The following is a 26,457-nucleotide window of genomic DNA, read 5'->3' as shown; positions in this document are numbered from 1 at the left end:
AGTGTAGTGCCGTACATTTAACAGAAAAACAGAATGTTACTGTATAAGCATTATTAGACTAGAGACTAAGGACTGAGATATACGTACATTTCGTAAAGAAAAAATATAGGTTAGTCGCCAACGACTAATAACAATGTATTTTTTTTTAATTAATATATCTAAGTATCTAATGTATAGCCAATCACAGATTATTGAATCCACTGTAGTACCCGTTCCAAAAGACCGCTCGTGATACGCACAAAAATGTACCACTCTCGTGGATTTCAAATAATCCTAACTAGTTCAGTATTACTTCGGGCCACTGCAGTGAAATAGGTTTAGACCGAGTTTATGGAGGATAATCTACCTTTGAATACAAGCTTACTATCTCTTAACGCGCATCTTTCATTAAAACTTGGATTAAATATTCACCAAATAAAATATAACAGAATTGATGTATTTTAACTTTAATATTAAAGAAAATCCTTTCACGTCAAGTTACTTTCCAAAGGAACTACATCGGGATAAACTGATTTGAACATTAAAGAACGAATACAACCGAAATTGCGTCTACTTTCATATCTCATTTTGTAGCCTTCTGTCAAGAACGTCTTAAAACCCATCCATTCATATTTCTTCGGCATTAAGCGAAGAGCCGACAAACTGAACTAGCCTCGTCAATTCACATTTGTTTATGCGGAATGTGTACAGGTCGCAGAACAGGAAAATAACCAGAATACCGAACGCTTTTCATCAATCTCAAACGGAGCAACCCTTCGAAACGTCAAGTTTTCAACTCACCTCGCCGTCGCATCCCCCGCCGCCCGTCTCTATTCCACCCCGCGTAGGCCCACTCATCCTACAAACTTTTCTTAATTACATTTGTTACGATTTATCAAAGCAAACGGCGCAGGAATTTCAAAACTCGACAGGCTTCAAAGAACACATCGTTCCATTTGGGCCTTTTGTGAATTCGGCGGCTCTAGGATGGCGTGATGAACGTTCGATTGTTCGTTGTTTTTACATGCTGTTAGTGCCGTTAGTTTATCAACTAATTAACGTGAGTTATTTAGGTGTATTATATAATGTTTTGTTTAGCGTAATTGGAAATACTAGCCTCCTATTAATTTCTAAATTATATTAGGTATTAAATGAATAATTTGTAGTTGTAAATTTCTAAATTTGTGTTTTTCTAAAAAAAGCTTTTAAAGCTTTCGATTTACTGAGTTTATCCAGAATTCCGACGGAGCTAAATTGGTATTAAAAAACAACTGTTAAACAACCTAACATAATTATAAAACTCGATGATTTTGTCATTTCTCTGCATATAATAGTAGTTCCCTATTTAGGAACACCAAAAAAGTTTGAAACAATGAATTGCCCGACTTATTGGACGAAAGCCGAGTTAAAACTCAATATATTTCAATAATTTTTTAACTTCCAGATAACTTAGCAGTTGATGAATCAATTGCTTCGAAACATTTACTTGTGATGGGAAAGATCCAAAAGAGTGTTTTTGTGGTTTATTGTTAATGGCGATAAAAATCGGATTTAATACGTCGCAATACAATAAATCATGGCTTAGTCCAAGAGAACCATCCACATCGACTTTTCCTCGCGGCTTTACATATTCGGCTGATTGACCGAAAACTTCTCAAATTTTCTATAAAAACGCGTCTTAGTGATATCTGTTTGAGTTTATTAAAATTAAGATTAGACTTCTGTTATAATCCGAAATCAAATTTTATAGGAAAAGAAACGTAATTATTTAAGGTCAAGCATGAATTTAAACTTTATCTTTTATTGTTGCTCGTTAACATTAGTTTGTTTGATACAAGAATCGTCCTCTTTTTACTTAGAAACATTATTAATCATTACAAATAATCAATTTTTAAGGTTTACTGAACAATATTGGTTACCATTTCCTGATGGCTATACTTTCATCCCTATTGCGATATATACGAATTGATTTTTATTAATTCTTCACCATAAAACATCTTCGATTTTTTTATAAATTATACGATATTTTCTATTCATTATAGTGTTATTCCTCTTCCGTTATACTACACCAAAACCAACACCTTTAGAAGCTCACGGCCTACCGAATACTTTTAGACGCTTATTCAGATACTTCATCTACATCTTCTACTTCTTTCGACTTCGTCACATCCCAATTGTCCGTTTTGGTTTGGTTTGGGATGACAAAGAACGACTCTTACTATTACTCCTGGTATTCCATAATTTAGCCTAGGGGCAATAAATATGCCGATATTTTTTTGGTCGATATACCGATATATCGATGTTTTTGATAGCCGATATTTTTCGATATTTTTTCAAATAATATAAATAATTTTGGTACTTAATTGTAATTGTAATGTCGATTTTTATATCTTAATCGAAGGAAATATCACAATTGATACCTTGTTATCTAAATTATAATTCATATTTACGCCCTATAAGCCAATATATATGGTTCACTTTAAGGCCAAGTTATTTACATTTTATTAATATGTTTCTTCAAAGATAAGTGTCGATCCATATGCATCCCTAGATATTCAACATTATTTGCTTGATGGAATTTATGACTATAAGTCCTTCTACGCGAATCTCACGTGAGTAAATTTTATCTCATTCCCCTTGATAAGAAATATTTCAGCCAGAAATGGATTATGTTAAGATTAAGTTGGAGTTTCCTTGTGGCTGATATTGGACGAAGGACAAAAAATTTTCGAAAACGATAAATTTTAAGACTTATTAAACTCTCAAAGAATTTTAGACAAATTAGTAGTTAGTGAAGCAACTATTTCTGATATTCAAATGCAATAGGAATGATCCAAAAGGGGGAAAATGCCATTACGAAACGTTTCAACATCGCTTCTATGATTAAGAGTTTTCAGTGGCGTATTAGGACTGGCGTCTACTAAAAGTCGACCTACTACGATAATACGTAATATTCTTAGACCTAAGTCACGCTATGCATATGATGGGTCAGCAAGGTGTAATATATTACGAATTGCTAAAACCGAATAAAAAATTAAATTACTGCAGATGTGTCAGTTGAACAAATTGAACGACCTGTTTTTGCAAAAAGACCAACGATAGCGAGTAATAGATTTAAAGTAATCCTCTTATATGATAACGCTCAGTAACAGGTTACAAGAGTTGTGAAGAATAAAATGTTGCAGTATACTCACCAGATGCATCGCTTTCTAATTACCACTTTTTCAAATCGATGCAGAATGGCTATACTGTTAAGTTTGTTTTTTGTTTGTTTAAAATATAAAAATCGATCCATGCCTCCAACTGCCAGGATCGCTGCCAGACCACATTGTTATATCGATACAGAGATAGAATAGAAAAAGTTGGAGAAAATTATATAAAATATCTTGATTAACATATATTACCCCAAGTTTTTTAAATAATTGCCTGTTTGAAGAGAATAAATGCAATTACCTATTTTCGATAACTTGTCTTTCCATTTCATTTTATTTCTTGTCATGTCTTTCTTTCTTTCTTTTAATATAGAATTATGTCTTTCCAATAACATATAAATCTCTTCCAGTACTAGGCATTGGCATTGGTCACTAAAGCTGGAGTTGGGAACTATCGACTGAAAACAACTATCGACTATGACTTCTTTTTGCTAGCGACTCTTTCAGTCGCTATTTTCGGTCCGACTGATTTTATTACTTTTTACTATCTACTATTACAATCATGTACTTTCAGTTAGTATTTTTGAACCTACCAGTTTCATTCGACTGTTTTTTTACATTCTGGCTTTGCCGTCCTAGTTGCTATCTACTTACATAGATTTATATGATATATAGGCAACCAGGTTTTTTTGAGGCATTTCTTCGATTTCTTAAGTCTCTGGGTGTTTTTCAAGCCTTTTGAATATTAAAATATCTTTCATTGAAGTTTTTTTACGAATAATAATCTTTGATTATTCCATATTAACAATAAATAAGGTTATTGTTGTATTTAAAAAGGGTGCGATGGTTAAATAGTTGATAAAGTTTGATTGAAAAAATACGATGGAAATGTTTAGTGATCATTGCTCTTTGCAATCAAGTCAAATAAATAAAATATAAATATAATACTACATTATTCAAAATGAAACTGCTATTCTGAAGTTAATAAATTACAGCAACAATCTCTTTAATCTTCCCAAACTTCGAAAAGGATACATCTCCGTCTCACTTATGACACTTTTGAAAAAAACGTTCGTAGGCACATATTAGCATGAATGAAAAAACCAATTACTTTTATTATATTATTAACAGGTCAATTGAAAAGTCTCCGGCCTGCCATAGTAAAACACATTTTTTTGGCAAAATTAGTTTTTTTTATTCAACATAATTCCCTTCAAGGGTGATACACCGATTATAGCGACCCTCCAACTTTTAGATGCCATTTTTGTAATACGATTTGTCCTTTGCTTCAAAATAGGCCTCAATTTTGGCATTCACCTCTTCATTCGACGAAAATTTCTTCCCATCGAACATTCATTTGAGATCTGAGAACAGGAAATAGTCGCTGGAGCCATTCATGGATTTTTGCCATCGTTTTTACTGACTTGTGACACGGTGTATTGTCTTGATGAAGCAGCACTTTCTTCTTCTTCAAATGCGGCCGTTTTTCGGTTATTTCGTCTTTCAAATGTCCAATAACTCTATGTAATAGTCGCTGTTGGTGGTCCTTCCTTTTTCAAGGTAGTCAATGAAAATTATTCCATGGGCATCCTAAAATACAGACGCCATAACCTTGCCAGCTGACTGTTGCATTTTCCCACGCTTTGGAGCGGGTTCATCGTGTGCTCTCCACTAGGATGACTGTCGATTGGACCTCGGAGTGAAATGATGGAGCCATGTTTCATCCATTGTCACATATCAACGCAAAAACTCGGGTTTATTACACTTGATCATCTTCAAACACTGCTCCGAATCATCAACTCGTCGTTGTTTTTGATCAAAAGTGAGCTCACGCGGCACCCACTTTGCACAGAGCATTCTCATACCCAAATATTCGTGAATGATATGATGTACACGTTCAGTTGAAATATTTACTGTGTGTGCTATTTCATTCAATTTCAATTTACGGTCATTCAAAATCATTTTGTGTTTTTTTAAATGTTTTCGTTGGTAACAGCCTCTTTTGGCCGTCCACTGCGTTCACCGTCTTCAGTGCTCATTTCACCACGTCTAAACTTAGCATACCGATCCTTGATGGTTGATTTTCCTGGGGCAGTGTCCGGAAACTCGCCATCAAGCCAAGTTTTTGCTTCAATTGTATTTTTTCGCTTCAAAAAGCAATATTTTATCAACACGCGAAATTCCTTTTTATCCATTTTTTTCACAATAACAAAAGTTACTTCACTAAAAATGCTATAATTCACAAAGTAATGATCCGACAACTGTCCAATTTATACACGGATCTTTTGATTGTTAGGGCTAACTAAAAAACATGGATTTAATTCTAATAGCGCCATCTACGTGTCAGGCCGGAGACTTTTCAATTGAGCTGTTATGTCATTGTTACTTTTTAGGTATTAAAATACGATGAAATATATTTGGAATCGCTATTCTATTCCTTTTTCAAACAGCCACTTGGCAATTTAAAATTATTTAAAATGAACTGATCTGCACAGCACGAAGAATTAAGCAATAATGTCCATCTTTTCCTCTCTCATATTAGAAAGAGAAGGAATTCGTACATGTCCGTCTATTATCACAATAAAAAAACAGACGATGCCTAGATTTGACTGGCTAGTATTTTTTTTACTATCGACTAGTTCGATTATTTTGCGACTATCGACTGTTTCGACTATTTTGAGTCACTAACGCTCATTAAAACTGAATGTAGTTAAACATAATTCAGTTTTGCTTTAATTTTCATTATGCTAAGAGAAACCGGTTTAAAACCACAACGAGTTAGTCATTAGTTCCCTTTTCAACATCGATTCAATTTAATATGATCCCGACCTCCTCGCTGCCCTCGTTTTCCCGCCGCCATTCACTTAGCTCGTCCACTTAAAAACAATGAAAAATCCTGCATTCTCACGGCATCCTCGATCGGGCGGCGTCGCAAAAAGGGGAAGACGGGGAGAGACGACGCCACGGGACGGCAGCGGGATCCGACGATCCCTCCTGGAGCTTTGAAATTCCTGCTCCGTTCGCTTTGATAAATCGCAACAAATGTAATTAAGAAAAGTTTGCAGAGTGGGTGAAGAGCTCCAAAGAGCGATAGCGGGACGGCGGGGCGAGAGAGAGGTAGGGGGCGCGCGGTGCGGCGGCGATGGAAGAGGCTGAGGTGAAAACGGTAACTCCGCTCTAGATTGATGAAAAGCTTTCTGTCTTGCTTATTTCTGGTCCGTGACCTTAACATTCCTCGGAAACAAATATAAATTGCGGCAGCGGCGAGGCCGAGACCAGTTCACCAGGTGAGAACCGTTCGAATTTTGACGCGCGAATTATGAAGTTTCCGAAAAGGTCTTAAAACGATTTTTATGTTCGGGGTAATGGTGGTTTAATTTTTTTACGGTCATTAACTAATTTTATCCTAATTGTATTTTATGGGTTGCGTTGGTTGTAAAGGCCACCATCACACGAAACTTTCGCTTTTATTTTTGCTCATTAACATTGATTTATTTGATATAAGCAAAAATATCCATAATATTTCCTAATTTCCTGTTTATCTCGTTTCAAGTGTAGGCGGTTTTTTTTACTTTGAAATTTTCTTTATTGCTGTAAATAATTAATTTTTGAAGTTTACTCGACATTATTACTAATGTCATGTAAATGTTTTTAACTTAAACAAAATAATATCTATAAACTATTACACTTTATTTCTACACGATTAGTATCTTTATGTGTTATGTGTATATTTTTTGTATATTTTTATCTATATTTTCTAACATGTTTGAACACTCTCAGCATTTTTTCTTAAAATTGCTTCGATTTTCTTTAACTTTATTTCAATTATTCGATGCAAAAATTATTTCGAATTTCCTGAAGTATCCGTTTCCACGTGCTTCTTTCTTCACGACTTTTCTTAATCACCTTTGGTATAGTTTTTTTATCTTATTTTTGCTTAAGAAATGTAAATAAATATTTGCATAGGCTTACTCTTTGATATTGTTTACTATCTGCTAATGAATATGAATTTGTTTTTGCAGTAATTTAACGAATAAACATATAAGCTCTAAAATGAGAAAGTATGACAAGGCAAAGGTTTAGAACACAAGAACTATTATTTGACATTACCTTATTTTACGGAAAGAAAAGGCGACTTCATTCAGTCTTACAACACATGGCCGCGATAAGCAGGACGATAACAATTGCATAATATAATACCATGCTCCTAAAAGAAAATAATTATTTTTGAGTATCGTCTGTATTTTCGTCGATCAGTTTGTCGATCAGAACCCTGTAAGTTTGATGGCTCCAAATTCCAATAGTTTACGAATGAGAAACTAAAGTAATACAATCCACCTTTTATGATATTATGGTGAATATTATTTTTTTTACTACATACGTACGTTTTATTATGGTAAACGATGATTTTTCTACCTGAAATCCACAGACTAGGGATATTTTCGAAGCATGGATGTGTCTAACTCGTAATAGTTTATGTCTAGCGGTCTTTGAGCACATTAAATCCATCTTTTGTGACTTTTTCTACCTACTTAACCACCTACACTACACCTAGAAATAGTTCAACTAACTGTGGAACGATTATCCGTTCCATGGTTGGATAACGTCACGTACCTAGGTTCGGTTCTCCACTTCGACCGGAGGTTCGGTTGGCATTCCCAAATCCAAAAAGCAATCCATCCAAAGGGTCGGGGATAGCAAACCTGCTATCTTCTCTGATCAGCCCTTCTAGCAGACTTCCCATCTCCATCAAATGCTTATTTTACAAGATGTTAATTCGGTCCGTACTCCTCTACGGATCTAATGTCTACTTCAAGTTTGTTACACCCAACCAGGTCAAACGGCTTCAAGTTTTCCAAAATAAGCTTCTCCTGAATAATCCATTCCACTGAAAATACAACTTCAATTAAAGATATGTCACCACAAGGTATGACAATAAATAACAGTTAAATTCAAATTAGTAGAGTATTACGTTCCTAATAGGCGATATAAAGCCAATCATCTACTTTTTAATCATTTAACTGTATATTGCACCTCGGATCATAAATAATATACTGAATTCTCTCTAACTTCGACAACCTTCCAATTTAAAACTCATCTCGTATAGAAACTGTTTAAAAACAAACTCTATCGAAGCAGCTTGGATTGAATCAATCAGGAACACTCTCCTTTTTTCACTACTTTTGAAGAGAGCTGCCTCGTTGCTGGGACGCCGATACCGATATAGACTCGGAGGAAGCAAGTAAAAACTGAAAAAAAACGAATCCCTTCGATATAAACGAATTAATCCTTCCTTAATTGATTTTTAATGTAATCCCTCGATTTTGTAGATTGCTAATTTATTGGCCTAATTACTTATCAATATATAGCTCGTGGGGTTTTAGAAAATGTTTATTTTATCGAATTTTTATTCCATTAAAATATAAGTCATCATTTTAATTAATTGGCTCGATGTGGAAATGGACATCATTAAAAAAATATCAATAATACAAAACGGTTGGGTATTTTAAGAAATGTTAGTTTTTATGACACTAAATAATATAAAACTGTACATTCTGCAAACCAATTTGTGTTTCTTAAGTGTTAATAACGTCTAACGTTTTACATCAGAGTAGGTCACAGCAGATATCACTATTTTAATATATACATACAATACTGGGATTAAACAAATATATTAGAAGTGGTTTATGTATTTTAGAAGTGATGATTTTGATTTGCAAAGCATCGAACGATCTCGACAAAGCCCAGTATTGAAGAATCGGAGAAATTATTGACGACTCATTGAAAAACTATGTAAATCACTGAGGGCAACAGGCAAACGCCTAAGAGCCTTGAGAGTAAAGCACAAGAAAAAAGGTTCGCCTACGAATTGAAATCTATCACTTCAGTCATAAATGGGCGAAGGATATTTTCATTGTATTATCAGCGGAAGTTATAAAGAGATCTATTATACTAACTTCAGGAGTATAAAGTCTTGAATTAAGCATGTCATACCATCACATCAGTATCAAATCAAATTTGTCTTTAGGCTGAAACAGATAGGCTTGAACGGAAGTATTGAAAGAGAATTACGATGAATAACTTCTTTAAACACGGACAAGAAAACACAACAGGACAAGAGGACACACATCATCGTCCTCAAATCATAGCCGGCGCTCGGAGAGAGTATCTAGTTCTTCGCAATGGTTGGCCACAGATGCTCTAGCCTGACAGTCCTATATTTTTCAGATCGTTTACGATAACCTTGTGTTTTTGCGTGCTGTTTGCTGAATCTTCAGGTCAAAAAGGTTGATTTCGCCACACAAGTCTATGAAGAATTCGTCCACCTATTATTTGACATTTCATTTCCTTTCAAACATGTGAAATTTACCTCAACCATCGAAATTGAAAAGTCTTTAATTTTACCGAGACAAGATTCCAGTCCCGAGTGTAATCTTAGAGAAACAAAAGCTCCTGCATTTTGACCAGTTAGGCTTATTACTTCAGCGGTTAATGCTACTTTTTTCTCCTTTATTACCGATCCCAACTATTTAAATTGAGGTTGACAATTTCAAGCGATCCGTCCGTTGTTAAGATTTTGGTCTTCTCTTTATTCATTCTCAAGCCATATAGTTCTATGATCTAAACCATATCATGAAGAATGTCAAAAGGCTCAACTATCTAGCCACCAACAATTATAAGTATCATCATACGTAACTAAAAAGTCGGCTAGAAACTAAAGTAACCATGGACACAGAATTGTTTATAAATACAACTTTAAAATAGTCAACAGATAGACATATGCATCAAAACAGATTATTAATGACAAAAATCAACTGAAACTATAAACCTAAAACTTGAAATGAGAGTGACAATCAATAATGTTGAACTTCTTGCGAACTTTAATATATAATTTACCCAATGGGCATTGGTCAACACTATAACTTTCCATAATGATTTTGCCAATAAGAATTATTTTATGGACCTTCTCATCTTTTATAGATTTTCGCACATTCTTTTGAGTTTCAGTGTTGTTCTTCTCTAATTTTATCGCGCAATTGGTGCGTCTCTTGCACCAGTTTTAAATGCTTACATTACTTGAAAGTATTAAAATAATCTAATCATTCATTGACCCAAATATTCGGAGAATAATGAATCAAAACAAATAAATTATTAAATGTTATTGCCGCCCCGAATATTTGTAAATTGCTTACCGATAGTCATGTTCAAATATACATAAATACCTTTGAATATGAAATCAAATTGATAACGCAAACCAATAAACAGTGGGACATGTAATTTATATGAATCACCGATCAGAATAGCAGGCCTTATATTATCATATTGTTATAAATTTTATTTTATTTTTCGGTCGTTTTAATCAAATACATTTTACCATACCTCAGGTAAAATCATAATTTAGGTACTGTAAAGCTTGAAATTTTTAAAATTATTTCATATATCGATCTTGAACACTAATAAGCTAGTTGTTCTTATTCTAAGTTGTAAAGCACTTATTCTACGACGCTTTGGACTCTACATCTATGTCAGTGTATTTATTTGCACTGAGTTATACTAACGACTTCACTGAACTAGATCAAATAGTTTTCTCTCTCTCTCTCTCATGGTGCATCAATACCTCACAGTACCTTTTTTTGAAATTTTTGGATGTTATTTCTATTGCTTTGGCTAGTACATCCCCAGAGTTGTACACCATATATCCGCACCGATTTCAAGACTTGTTGGTAAACCAAAAACTTATTCTATACTAAGAGCGCTGAATATCTACCTAGTAACTACTACCTTCCTTGTTCTTTAACTTCAGTTGGCATCTTGAGAGATGGCTAAAATTGCAGTGTTATTTGAAAATATAGCAGTAACATTTTCATTGAATGTATAAAAGTCCCAAGTGCACAACAAATAAAAAACTGGCACTAATATAATTATCTGTGGCATTCCTGATTGTGTTTTCATCAAGTTAAAATAGGCATCTTAATTATATATGACTTAAAATGCTTGAATATTGATCATAGAGAAATATTTTATTCTTATACTTTAAACAACATCTAAAAATATGACAAACAAAATTTACTTCCTTGTAGTGATTTTTCTATGATATTGGTCCGGCGAACCTGGTCAATCGTGAAATGTTATTTTCCTCAATGATTGAGGAGTTTTATGTGCTAATATTATTTTTTATTTCCTTTTTTACTTTATTTAGTGTTATGCATGAATTTTTTTATCATTTCCTGTCCAATGGTGTATTGTAATGATTTAACCTCATCCACTGTATGAGGTTTAGACATTCCCTCAAGGTGGCCTGCAAATTTTGCGGCTTTTTCCTTATTATCTCTAGCCCAGCTCGTTTATTTTTGAGAATTTTGAAACAAAAATCTAAGACAAACCTCTTTTAAAAATATTTTTATACTACTAAGAGAATTTCACAGAGACCAGAACAAATGGTTGGACATACCAAGCCGGTGGACGTATCAACATTTTCAACAACACCAAACTATTAGTAGAACCTACATTGGTATTGTTGCAGGTTTAGCAACTATTTCTTCTTCTGAAGCTTCTCCGATCTTCAGCTATTTTTCAACTTTTCTTTCAACTACTGTCTTTTTTACACATTAATGTTTCGCATGACTCACTTCCACACAATCCATGAAATTTTTCACTGTTAATATATGGGAAACGAATATAAAACTTCTCTTGGTAATCAATCTTATGTAAATGATTCGAAACTTTATTGGTAGATGTTTCATTCCTTAGCGACGTCACGAGGTGAATGATCATCAAAAATCACACAATTTTCGAAATCCCTGTGCTGCAATTTCTATTTTTAGATACAAAAATATGACGACGACTGGGCTAACGAATAAAAGTTCATTTATATTTAAAATTTCCTATAAACTGTCACCATTCAGACGCACTATTGTTTGACTTGATTAAACCAATATGCTAAAAGTATGCCACTTTGAAGCTATATATTAGGAAGGAAATTTTACATAATGACAGATAACTACTCTAGTATCCTAGTAAAACTAGTTGATTAAAAAATTTGTTGTTTAATGGGTTTTCGTATGTGAATTGCATTATTACATACTCTGATCATGTTTTTAGGTTAAAGCGACATCTGTAAGGAAATATTGATACAATATATATTAATCGAAATATCCATATTACTGGCAACATGGCAACACCGTGTCGAAAGAAACACGTTAGTTGGATCGAGCATTTTGAAGCCGTGAAACATCAGTGAACAAGTGATTAGTATTCATTAACTGCAAAGCTGCCTGAACGTTCTTTGAGAGTTTGAGCTATGGTTTCATCCAATAAGTATTGCATTTAATGTAGATCATTGACTTTATGATCATTGAATATCTACATCCAACTCCCCTATAAATCCTCCCTATAAATTGTTAAAACTCAAATTGACAATTAGAATATAACAGAGCAACAGCACCATAAATATTTAAAAGTGTTTGATTGGCTTCGACAGCAGGTTTTACCAAATCAAACGACCAAAGTATTTGCGTCTGTATACACTGAATGAAATACACAAACATTGAAATCATAGTAAATAGAAAACTGCCATTTTTTTTAGAGAAATGTAAAATTATATAACAACATACTGCGCAAATTCACCAATAGACATTGCAAGTCAAGATACATGCAAGCACACATTATAATAGGAAATTATAACATTAATACAATACGTTGATATCTCGACATAAAATGAACGTAGTATTTTCGACTTAACAACGTTAAATAGCGAAAAAAGAATCATGTTAATGAAAGAAACGATTTAATCAATTTGTTTCGTATTCAAGTCTTCGCTAACATCCAAGGGATAAAACGAATTCGGATTAGCGAATGTATACGACTAGAGGAGATGAAACAAAGGGGCTTAACAACATAGCGTAAGAATTATGTCGTTAATTTTTTTCTCAGATTTTATGTAGAAATCCAAATGAAATAAATGTGGATTGCCTTTTAATCGAAGATCATCTTACAAATTATAACCACTATTATTTAATTTCTAGTTCTGACGAACAAAACAAAAAAGAAGACATCAGAAATAGAGTGCTCTGATAATTTATTTTTTGCGAGTCTTTATATGAATCCTACTGACTACTGGGAACACTTACTTAATTCACATTTCCTTTCAACATATCATTTACTCTTATTTATTGCTATAACATTTTTTAATATAAATAATCGATAAACGGAGTATAATATGAAAATTATACTATAGCGTTCGGTAAATTCGCTGAAATTGAATGGAAATTAGCAAAAACCGAAGTGAATAAATAATTTTATAATTGTCATACACTATTAATAATAATACAATAATGCACTACTACTAATTATCACTCAATAGCAATACACGTATACCATTGTTAATGCAATTTATAAGGATGCAAAGATTGCTCTACGGCAACTTCGTTTAATAAAAGTGGTTTTCAATGAAATACATTGTAATATCTGAGAAAATCCGGAAGACTGCCAAATAAGTAACATGTTGAAATAATTTACATTTTAATTAATTGATTTTAGTGATGACAGTGAACTCAGTAGTTCGAGACTTTTTTCAGTAATGTTTTCCTTTGCAACTTTTCCATTTGTTTCATTTTCTTAGCGATTTTTCTGTACAAGCTCGCATCGAAACTGAAAAGCCGGGTTTACACTACTTGTTTGATTCAATATCATGGTAGTAGACTCAAGTCTCCTCAATAGTGACGAAAATACTTACAAAATCTTTTAAATTTGTTTCTAAATCACACTTTAATGTGTTCTTCTTGCAGCGTTAGCGAATTCGGAACTTATTCTACATACCGCTTTTAAAGTTTTCAAATAAAGTTAAATTTAACAATGGAATTTCCTCTTCTTAATGTTCTTATGACCTGAATTTTTATATTCTTAAGAAACATAAAATATTAAAACATAGGCGGTATTTTATAAATAAATCGTCTTTATCGTCCGTTTCTATAGATAAAATTTGACACCAATTGACATTTTGTATGGTAGAAGATATGCTAAAAACTGAAGTTATTCCAGAAATCCATATCCTACAAAGTTGGTTAAGAAAATAACCTGCTGCCTTGCCAACTGCAAGATCTATTTAATTGAAATTATTTCCAATAAAAAATCAGTTATGGTTATATATGTTCATGATTACTTAAATTGAACTATAACTCGCAATATATTAATATTTAATATAAAGTAATCTAAAATTATGGGCAGATGCAATTGTAATAAATTGTGTTTTACATATAATTTAGTGTGAATATGATGTGAGCTAAATTAATTATTACATATTATTATATTTATAAAATTCATTTCACATTTTTAAAGTTTAACCTTTTAGAAATGTGCTCTTATAAGCATCCTTTATCATTTAAGTCTCTAAAATATTGAATATTAAACATCAAATCATGCTCCATAATAACTTAATTCTCAAGAGCCAAGTTACCGATTGACAAACCCCCTTTCTGATTCATTCATTTCACGCAGCAAGCTAAACAAATATAAACTTACTTTTCTAGAACAAGCAGCTTATATTTATACATATAAACACGTCTAAATTCAGAACACATATCAGAGAAGAAAACATGTGCGATATTGACAATGTCTACTTTATAAAAGACGGAATGATATTTGTACGCTCAATTTTACTTGCTCTCTTATTGATATTTAGGAATTCCAACAGGTTTATATCTTATTTAATTATATTACTGCATTGCAATGTATATATTGTGACAATAATCCATAAGAGCTTAAATAAAGCTCAAGCTATCTATACAGGTAATCCAAATAAAATTCACTATATACATTACCTTAGGCTATACATTGAGATATGTACGATATTGACAATAAACTACCTTATAAAAGACGGAATCATATTTGTAGACTGAATATTCATTACTCTGTTGCTGATATTTAACAATTCCAACGTCCCTGAATTTCCATTAAAAGATTTCAGAGCCTATTAACATACTTTTAAGTTGATTATCATTTGGACCGCGTCGGGATAAAAGATCATTTTAGTCGAACGGAAACGGGGTAATAACTCGGTTTTTATTCGACTCTGAGGGCCATCAGTGTGGAATCGTTTAAGTAAATCGGGAATTTCCCCAGACGCCATTCAACTTAATTCGATATTTGTGGCCTCTTTCTATTTTTCTTCCATCTACTACGACGTTTTGTTTGGTCGCGTAAACTTTACTGAAACAATTAAGATAATGTTTGATGTGCTATAAAAAAATATAAAACTCGCTAGTAATTCAAAAAATTTTATAATAATTTAGAACTTAAATAATATAATCTTGAGATATACATATTATTGCATAAGTTTCCCATCTAATAATAAAAAATTTATATAAATTTTTCTCTGTTTATTAATTTTTACTGACTTTCAATGCTACTCTACACCCAACTTTTTACACCTTTCTTGTAGAGCGGAAATTCCATCCGATACTCGAGAATTCCTGCGATAAATCCTTAGTTAAACTGCCTTTGGAGCCCTTCTATCTGTTAGTTTCCAGACTGACGCTTCTGACTGAACTTTAATTTGCCTTGATTGCTTGACAGTTGATACTAGACTTGCATGTAGATATTACTGTTTAATAAATTAATAGTAAGTACTCACTGTATTTAGAACTAATTTATTAAATCAACAGTTTATATCTTCTGGCTCCATCCTAACTTGGCAGGTATAAAACACCAACATGTGAAAATATATTTTATTAAGAAAATTTTCTATATTAAAAAATGGTCCCAAAAAGAGTTCGCTATTCTCTAGATAGTAATTTAGAAACATGGCCAAGAATTGATATAAATATAGTATTAAAAAACTCTCTTAACATCCAGGTCTAGAGAATATGGTAGATGAAGAAGAAATTCTAAGTGTAATTTATTCCGTTTAACCATAGTGTAATTTTTCCTTTGTATGTGAAGCCGCTTTCTTCATTTCTATACTTGATTTATCCATTAATACCATATAGTATTCGTTGTTGTTAAATTTGTCATCTGTCAAAAGCTTATCAGTTAATTTTTACGTGTTTAGTGGTCTTAAATATTTATCCGCTACTATCCACTCTGGTGGTCAGCTTATTATTTTTTATATTAAATTAATCTTTAGATCATTTATATTTCGCTTAAAATACTCTCGACGGCGTTCTAAATAGTCAGCCATTAAGAGCAACCGGGAGATTTGTTACCTACACACGTGTTCAAGCAAACTTGTATGTACTCTCTAATACCTTTAAGTCATCAGCTAAATCAGATCCTTAATTTTTTAATATTTTTTGGGGCAGCTAGCGGATTTGAGCTATCGCAACTACACTCAGCATCCTCCATGATTATAATATTATTTACATTCAGCATACCTGTCAACAATAATTCATTTCCCCGATCTTAGTCATTGTTTTGAAAGTAACAAATGCTGTTTTATAAAAACCACTGATTGTTCAAAATAAAACTTAGCCTTTTAGTTGATACTGATTCATTTATTGTTTCAATTAAGTAGTAGTATCCAAAAATCACATGAATATGGCAAGAGGAATATGTCAAACTGAAGATGTATATGTAAGTAATATGTAATTTATTAACATATTTTCCGTGTTATACTTATTAGGAACAATATATAATATTAACAATTTTACGACTATTTTCAATTTTTTTCCTATATGTAATGACCATCAAAATTAAATATATAAATTTCTTTAATAATCGAAAGGTAGACGGTTAAGAATATAAGTAAAATTAAAACGTAAAATTAAGCTTAATTAGTTAATTTCCACCATCATCAATCAATTACTTTGTGTCACATTTTCTTTCACCGTTGATGTCGGGAAAATTGATATTTTTTGGGTTCTTTAAAACTTTCTTAGAGTTTAAGTCGAATAATAATACCACTAAAAAATATTAAAAAGCATTATTCATAAAACTTGGTGCTTAATTAACAGGTAAAATATTTTATGTATTTATTTAGATAGCTTAAGAATTTTGGATAAAAATAATTATATAGAACGTTTATTCTGATAATTATAAAACAAAAATAAATTAAATAGTACGTAATATTAAAGTTTCGTTACTTATATAGCTTCATAATTTTGAACAATTTTCTTTAAAACTATATTTTACTAAAATTAATATTTCCAGATACCAAGTACATCATCATCCTAATGTCCTTAAGTGTATTAATTCCACTAATGGCGTTAAGTGAACGTCTTAGTCTATGTTGGTGTTTAAATTTTCTATAAAGCCATAAATTGACAAGAATATTGTGAACTCATTTTGATGATTATTTGTGAACATACACATTATGATATTTTATTAATTGTTGGTAAATCCGATCATCGCTATCAGTTTTACCGCACTTGGAACACTTGGAACATTGAAATAACAGTTTTTTTAAACCATAGAACAGTAAAATAATTTTGTTGCACTTTTATTGCCATAACTACAGTTTTTTAATATCCAATACAGGGGCAATTAACATCTGTAGGAACCATTTTTTGTCATCAACATTTTTTTGAACAGCTTACCTCCAATTATTTTTTTTAAATACCAGAATGATGTATTGCTAATCTGTAATACAGTTACTATAATAAGTAATTTACTCCTTAATTATATGTCGTCGCAATAAAAATTAATCCCAATAGCCATAGCGTGAATACTTTTATAGTTACAAGTATTAAATAGCATATAAATTACAATCATTATAAATATCATAATATTAATTTACAACCCTACTCGTTCAATCTACTTCGATAACATTAATTAAGCTAAATATGAATGTAGATATTTACAAGTACTCTAAAAATGTTTTCGCTTTAAAGGTACATTTTGGTCCAGCGTAATTTAGAAAAAAAATTCATTCACAACATTTTCCATCTTGCTGGTAATATGGCGATACCATATCGAAAGGACTATGTTTGAGGTGCCAGTTAAGCTATGTTGCCGCCATATAAGTAAACCTATAAATAGCCAAGTAGAACTCTTGTAATCTGTGATCATGTGAGCGTTGTCATGCAAGTTAACGACTTTGCGACTATTACTCGCTACTGCTAGTCTTTTTTGCAACAATACATTATTCAATTTATTCAATTGACGTTGACAACACACTCACTACACCTTGCTGATCCCACCATCATATGCGCAGGAAGTCTTTTTATGACCATGAATATTGCGCTTTGGTGTTGATGAGGATAGTAGGGATATCGGCCGCCGAGAAAAATATCGACAGTTCGTTATATTGATATTTAAAAAAATATCGAATATAAAAAAATATATCTTAATAAATCCTTTCAGTTAAGTACCAAAATACACTAAACCTTTAACCAATTTAAAAAGTTTTAAAAATAATTATATGGTTTTTTGTAATGTTTAAGAAATATATTGGATCGATAAAACTTTCAAAAAAAGATCGGCTAAAAATATATTTTTATAACATAATTTTTTTTTAAAAATATCGATATTTTTTCGGCATCTCTAGTGGATGATAGCACTCCTGAAAATAACTTGTGACTTTTTGCGGTTCAGATTGTCATAGTAGATCCATTTTTCATTACCAATCACAATAAGCTACCAAAAATTGTTCTTCTTTTGTCTGGCAAGTAATGAAACCGCGATATTAAAACTACTCTAAATGGCAGTTTCAGTCTATGTATGGTAGTCAATTTTTACCCGCTCCACTAGTATTAATTCAAGAAATGAAAAGTGTGAAGTTGTGAAGTGAAAATATGTTTTATTTCATTGAATACACAGCTTGCTGTCTCAAAGTAAATTTAATTTAAATATGATATTTTTATTCTGTTCTAATGACAGACGAAATATTAATATTGCGTCAAATTTTTAGTCCTATTGTTGGTGAATAGCTCCTCGAACTTACTGAACAACTATTATATAAAGATATTACATATAAAATAGATAATCAATAAAAAAGACACATAATTAGATTACATTATTTATTTGATCAATATAAATGTTATGTAATTGCTCAAATATATTTAAAAATGTATATCTTGTGATAATAAACCATCAGAGCTTAAATAAAACTCACGCTATCTTTACAAGTATGTTAATCCAAATAAAATTCACTATATACGTTACCTTAAACTGCATATGAAGTGTTCGTTAAATATTATCGGTAATATTATAAACGAATTTTTGATTTTGTGAACTTGCCATACCGTTTATATTTTGATAGAGATAAATAAAAAAACTTTATCAGTAGCTATATATATATACGCTATCTAAGCAATATTTTTAACAATTTTCCAGTGAAACAACTCCCATATATACGTAAGTAAGAAACTTATTTCTTAACGGGTCTTTATATTTCGCATTATTTTGTCATCATAGCGGCAGTAATCAGTTAGTCAATTACTTACAAACTAATTTTGATTATGATCCCTATCTGATACAGCGTAGCTATTAATCAACCTAACGCTTTCCAGTCCACTAAGCCGTAATAGATGGCTTTATAATACCTTAACCAGAAAATATTATATACTACAACGCAACATTTTCTGTTAAGTGACTATAAATTTGAACAAAATAAATCATATTGACATATACATTTTTGGTTAAAAAGTGTGAATATTTTGTTACATAATTTAGCATCAAATGTAGCATTATTAAATTCTAATTATAAACAATTGTTTCCAGATGTTTCCTGTTAATCTGTAAAAGATGACTTCATCAACAAGAGGTTGCAGTTGTATTTATTTTATTAAGGAAGGTAAGTTATCCACTTTAATATGTTTCCTAAGTATTATTGTATACGATGTATCATTTTGACCAAAAAAATGCAAAACTGATTTTCTTTTTCCCAATTTAATTTGATTATTTAAAAGTAATCCCTGTTGAATTCGATTGGCAAAACTGAGTTTTAAACTTTTGTAAATTCTTTGAAGCGCTTTTTTGATTTTTACAATAAGTTTTTCTAATGGAAAGATCACAAATAACTAATGCCTTACTTATCAGCCCATAATTCTAATGTTGTGTAGAGAAGCTTCACACAAGTGACGTACACAGAATACATCAACAGAACTAACTTTGTGTTACTTTTAGTTAATAGTGAGCAATAGTGATAAATAGTAATAAAGTAGTGATAAATTTAAAGTAATAAATAAAGAACGGGAAATATCTAGTGGAAAACCTATTTATTATAATTTTAATAATACCATTAACAGTTAAGTTACTCCTGAAGTTTGCTAGCATAAGAGAACTTAATTTTTTTTTTAGTTCCTACATAAAATATAAATCAAATTATGACATTTGAGAGCATGGCCCATAACTAATAAGTTCGATTTAACCTTTTGAAACGTCACATGCTATGTTAAGCAGGTGTTTTCAATTCCAGAGCTCCAAGAACTAAATGAATATAAGTCAATAAAATTATTTCGGTAAGGTTACACAACTAATGGCAACATGAAGATTTTTTATAGAAAAGTGATTTCGGAAAGATGTCGCATTGAGTCATACTTTCATCTCTACTCATACTTTCTTATTTTATTTTCTTATATAATTTTCAATAACTTATTAAAACAAAACAAAACATTGATCAAAAAATAGAAGCGATTCGCATGATGACTTGCAGACGTCGAATAATGTAATATCTCACTGATAACTCTTTTACTTTAAAAGAACGCCTTATTGCGGTAAACCCTATATATTAGACGCTGGCATGTATTCTGATCATTTTTCTACTTTTAAAGAGCACTTATTGTTAGCATTTGTACAATAACAGGTCAATTGAAAGGTCCCCGGCCTGACACATAGATGGCGCTACTACAATTAAATACATATGTTTTTTAGTAACTCCTAACCCTCAAAAGGTGCGTGAATAAATTTGACAGCTGCCGGATTATTAGTTTGTGAATTATAGCATTTTTAGTGAAGCAACTTTAGTTATTGTGAAAAAAAATGGATAAATAGGAATTTCGTGTGTTGATAAAATATCGCTATTTGAAGGGAAAAAATACAGTTCAAGCAAAAACTTGGCTTGATGGCGAGCTTCCGGATACTGCCCCAGGAAATTTAACCATCAAGGATTGGTATGCTAAGTTTAGACGTGGTGAAATGAGCACCGAAGATGGTGATGGTTGTTACTGACGAAAACATTTAAAAAATCCACAAAATTATTTTGAATCACCGTAAATTGAAATTGAATGAAATACCAGACACTCTAAAGATATCAACTGAACATGTACATCATACCATTCACGAATATTTCGGTATGAGAAAACTCAGTGCAAAGTGGGTGCCGCTCGAGCTCACTTTTGACCGAAAACTATGACGAATTGATGATTCGAAGCAGTGTTTGAGGATGATCAAGCGTAATAAACACGAGTTTTTGCGTAGATATGTGACAATGGATGAAGCATGACATCACAACAAGTTTCTAAAAATGTTTGTTTGATGATCTTGTAATTTCTTCTAATGAAAGAATAAAATTAATGAATATCGAAAATGCAATTTTGGGAATTCCAAGGTTAGCGTCTGTGTAGCGCCTAAATAGAAAAGGTTTATGCAAAAAAATATCAAAACCCGCGAATTTACCAGTTATGTAGGGTTTTTTTAACAACTGTTTACATTTACACATTGCAATACATATAAGTACGTGCAAGTCTCTTATATAAGCATTAAAAAAAACATTAATATACAAACAGAGATATTATTTCGAAGCATAATTCAGATAAGAATGTATGCAATGTGTTCAATAAAACCCTGAATTAAAATTATTAACGAATTAGTAATTAAAATATAATACTGTAATATAATAGTTTAAGTTATTACACTTAAATTCGAGAACAAGAAAAAAATAGGCAGCAAAAAACTAAAGATTATATATATATGATTTTAAGGAGTAACATAACTATGTTTACTGATGATGAGTAGTATATATAAAGTATAAAAATAAAACAGCAAGTATTATATGTATGTAATTTAAATATACACAAATATTTTGACATGACCCTTGATTTTAAATTCAGCTTAAAGCCAGTTGTTAAGAAAATAAAGAAAATATGATAAGATATGAAGCAGTCAATCTGAAATACAAAAAAATGTAGCGGTATGTTAGTATACAATAAGATTTTGCTTTACCAACAAGTCTTGAAACCAGTGCGGACTTTTGGTATACAATTCTGGTGTTGTACCAGCCAAAGTAATATAAATATGATATAAATATTCCAAAATAAGGTACTACGTGATATTTTTGATACTCCATGATACATTCGTAATGATAATCTGCATGAGTACCTGAATGTGGAAACTGTCAATAAATGTATCAAGAATTAAAACCAAAAACATGAACAGAGGTCCATCAGCACATCAATGTTGAAGTTCTATAGTTCATAAATAATGATGGCTTAGTCAAGAGATTCAAGGGAGTAAAACCATTTGTCTAATTTTGTGAAATTATGAGTACAACTTAGTCCACATTAAAAACAGTGACTTAGATATTAAGCCCAAAGTAGCTATCGTAGATTAAGTACTTTTTAATTTGAAGACGTAACATTAGGATAATAACAAATAGCTTATTGGTGTTAATTTAGTATATTGATATAACAAATAGTCAAAAGTTTTCTTATACTTACAATGCACGTAGAACTGATTAAATCCGACAAATAAAAGCCTGAATAAAAAAAACCATTACTTTAAATTATATATGTGAATTTTTTATAAAATTAACTTTATAAAAATTTAATAAAATAATTTGTGCAACAAATATTAGATTAAATAATATAATTACTATTTGCCATAATATTTGAGAATTGGAAAAAATGATATCATACATTTACGCAACAAAAAAAAACTTTTAAAGAAAAATATATCCTTGTCATCTTTACCTAAATCGCTCCTATACGCAACGTCAAAAAAAACCCACGTGCTATAGGTGAATTGTGGTGTAATATCAGTACGAGCAATTTATTTTTGAGCGGAACACATTCAAACTGGAGACAAACGCTCGCGATCTTTTTATAAGCCAGTCACTTTGTCGACAAAGATTTCGTAAGAAGACAAATGACGCCTTTACGCTAAAATATCCCGACCGTATTTTTTTCTCCTTCGGTCTGAATCCTGCGGGATCGTTCGTGCCCCGAATATACGTCTATTGGAAGGACAGGGGCGGCAGAGGGGGTGATGCTATCCAACGGAGGAGCCGACCGAAGAAAGAAATAACAGTAAACGGCGACACTTTTTAAGAATGTAAAAGGAAAACGTACGAACGTTTGCCGTAGGTCTTATATTTAGGTAAATTGCTACAAGGTAACCGAAAAACGACACGAGATATACGACCATGACTGTAGCAGTTGTATTCTGTAAGTGCTTTGACGTATAGCACGAGAGATACGCTGTATCATTTTCTTTTTCTGTATTTATTCTGTGTTTCATGCGCAACGTTTATGATGAATCTGATATTTTTATATTTATATGGATTGAAACACACAATGTATTTCATTAAACATTGTCGTTATCGAAGTGGAGACTTATTCTCAGCATCAGTATGATACAAACAATTTATACTTTAGTATAATCTAAAACATTTCCTAAATCACTACTTCCTAGCTAAAGTAATTGTCATTACAAGGGGATATAGTACTGAGACAAGACAGCAAAATTATTTTTATATTGTTTGAGTTCTAAAAACTTATTTTCTTAATGTTTAATGAGTTCCTTACCTATTTTTCTCTTTTTAGTGCTAGATATTTCATTTCTCAATAAATTACGTAGTTATTTTATTAAGTATTACAAAGGGTAGGCCAAATAAAGGTGCAGCCCTTATAAGAAAAAATAAAAATACAGAAAAAATTATTGAAAATAAGAAACGCTCAGGCCCCGGGGTCCGCTAGCTAACCCAGATGATTTGACAAATGTTCTAACAAAACCAGAGTAACAACAAAAAGTCGTTGCCCCCGCCGGGAATTGCCCCCCAAATTGAAACCCGCAAGCCCCGCATGTGAACTGAACGCCCTAACCACTACATCATAGAAGCAGTTGCCTGCGGTATATTTACGGCTTCTCATATGATATGATTAGTGTTCAAAAAGCAAACTGAACGGCTTTTACACTGAACTAGTTCTGATTTTCCATCCCGTCAGTTCAGCAATAACATTATACAAAAATATCTCAATATTTGAGAGAAAAAAATATGTGAAAACATTGTACATGCTTTTGAAATTTGAGGTTTTCCCTCGGTTTCCCCCCTTCCCTATCTGACCCTGACTTGATTCCAATGGGACCACCTCGATAGTCCTTTTGTTGTTCTATCTAAGATTGAAAAGAGTTGGAAAGATCGCCAACACTATTGTTTTATACGAAAACAAAAACGCAAAAACTTTCTTAAGTCAAAATGTAACACATTTTCTCAATATTGCTGTAATCGCTTGGGTATTCCGAACATACGATAAGTTGAATGACGTTATTCCAGTCGTTCCGCATCTCCCGTGGAAGAATATTATATAGCTTTATATAAAGTTTTGCATCAGGATTAACATAAGATTAAGAGGTTTCTTCCTGACCAATATTCAAAAATGTTAGATTCATATATAACTGACCGATACTTCAAGTTTAATAAAATGTCTACTCTGACTTAAGGAAAATACAAGCAGGTATACCACAGGGGAGTGTATTAGGATTAGTTCTGCTGTATGCTCGGGATTGCCTCATTCAATGAAAATGTTGTGGCTACATTTGCCGATAATACTGCAATCCCAACCATTGGGGACTTAAAAGAGTCAAATTGAACCAACAAGACTTGAAACCAGTATGGACTTGGTGGTGTTCAATTCTGAGATTGTACCACCCAAATCGATAAAAATATTATACTGAGATTCCAAAACAAGGTACTGCGAGGTTTTGTTGATGCTCTAAAATACATTCGTAATGACAATCTGTATAAGGTCCTGAAGGCAGAAACTGTCGATAACGTTATCAAGGGCAATGCCTCAAGACATGAATATAGGGTCCATCGGTACACCAGTGTTGAGGTTCTTCAGCTCATAGATTAGTACAGCTTACTGGTATTAGTTAGCTATTTTGTTATTTATATATAATAAAAACATCATCCCCTTTTTATAATGCCATTAGAATTGATTGGATTCGACAAAAAGAGCCACTCCAGAAAACTCTTCAGCAGATTTTACAAAGCAATATTCGTCAACTGACCAACGTAGTGAAAAAAACCTTTGAAATCAAAAATTAAAACTAAAAGGTTCGGTTGCAGACTATTTTGTAAAAACGGACATTTTTAACGATATTTTATTTCGCCTTTTCTTTAGCGTACTTATTCGAAACTTCGAACCTTCTCGAAGCGAGCGTTGTTGTTTTAAAAGTTTCCCGAGATATACCTAAATCTATTTCAAATATCGGTAATCGTATTATCAATTGCAGTTTCAAAACAAGGAAACAGAAACGGAACTATCTATATAGCCATATACACAACTCAAAAAAAAATAATGAATATAAATATTCACTCAGATTATTCTCTGATTCGCATTGACGAATCATTGAGAGTCATGTTTTATTGACAGGCAAAGTTGCCGCAATAGTAACTGATTGTCTACATGTTATGGTGGTGGTTGAACAATTTACTAATTAATAAACATTACTAATGCTTAGCGCGAGTTTTTTGTTACTTACGGTGTTCATTTATCCATTTGGAATTTAATTAAAAAAAAATTTACAAAGATAATGCTGAAAAAAACCTGTTTGAATAGTTTATAGCTTTTCATTTAATTTAAATCATAAAGAGAGTAAACAGTCATAAAAAATAATAGTTGCCTAAAATAAAACTATTGAATAATCAACAATCAGCGATTAAAGAAATCTTAAGCGAGTTATTTGGTGTATTTTTTAAGTTTTAAGATGTTTTTTTTTAAATGTGTGAAAATCAGAACTTTTGATTTGTCTAAATAAATACTTATATATAATGCTACAGGCTTTTGACTGGCGTCTTTCTTTAAATTATAATAAAATGCTGAATCGTAATTTGATATTTTATCTGAGAATTACTATCTAGACTAATTCTCTCGAATGCTAAATAATAAATAGTGAAATATAAACACCCTAATAACAAATATTTAATTAATGTAATAAAAATATTATTATTCTCAATAACAGGAGATAATTTATATACTGAGAAGATTTAAGGGTAAATGTTTTAGAACATTTCGTTAACTTTATTCATTTATATTCAATAGTAAGCCATAAGTTCACTCCTATTCGTCTGCTAGTTCTGAAAATAATCTTTTTCTCATTTTGAAACCTATTCAACGGGATCCATTTTCAATTCAAATACTGCACGATATATTCAAATAGCTCTATTGTC

The 26,457-nt window shown here is 31.8% G+C and overlaps 1 protein-coding gene across 4 annotated transcripts in view; it reads left to right on the top strand.

Annotated features, from left to right (window-relative positions):
* The window catches only part of Oct-TyrR (Octopamine-Tyramine receptor), a 145,626-nt gene that overhangs the window by 85,322 nt on the left and 33,847 nt on the right, over positions 1-26,457 (top strand). For 3 of the 4 annotated variants that reach the window (XM_076401463.1, XM_076401467.1, XM_076401466.1), the window contains one exon: positions 19,788-19,860. The gene's annotated coding sequence lies outside the window, so the exon portion shown is untranslated. Of the gene's footprint in view, positions 1-19,349; positions 19,422-19,787; positions 19,861-26,457 lie in introns of those variants that run through there. The other variant, XM_076401464.1, reaches the window with a different exon arrangement.

The sequence above is a fragment of the Rhynchophorus ferrugineus genome, unplaced genomic scaffold, assembly GCF_030347505.1.
Source record: "Rhynchophorus ferrugineus isolate W39M unplaced genomic scaffold, kcgeb_rfMv2 rfM4, whole genome shotgun sequence".
Classification (NCBI taxonomy): Eukaryota; Metazoa; Arthropoda; class Insecta; order Coleoptera; family Curculionidae; genus Rhynchophorus; species Rhynchophorus ferrugineus.
The sequence above is the reverse complement of the archived record's forward strand: the minus strand, read 5'-3'. Positions and strand labels throughout refer to the sequence as shown.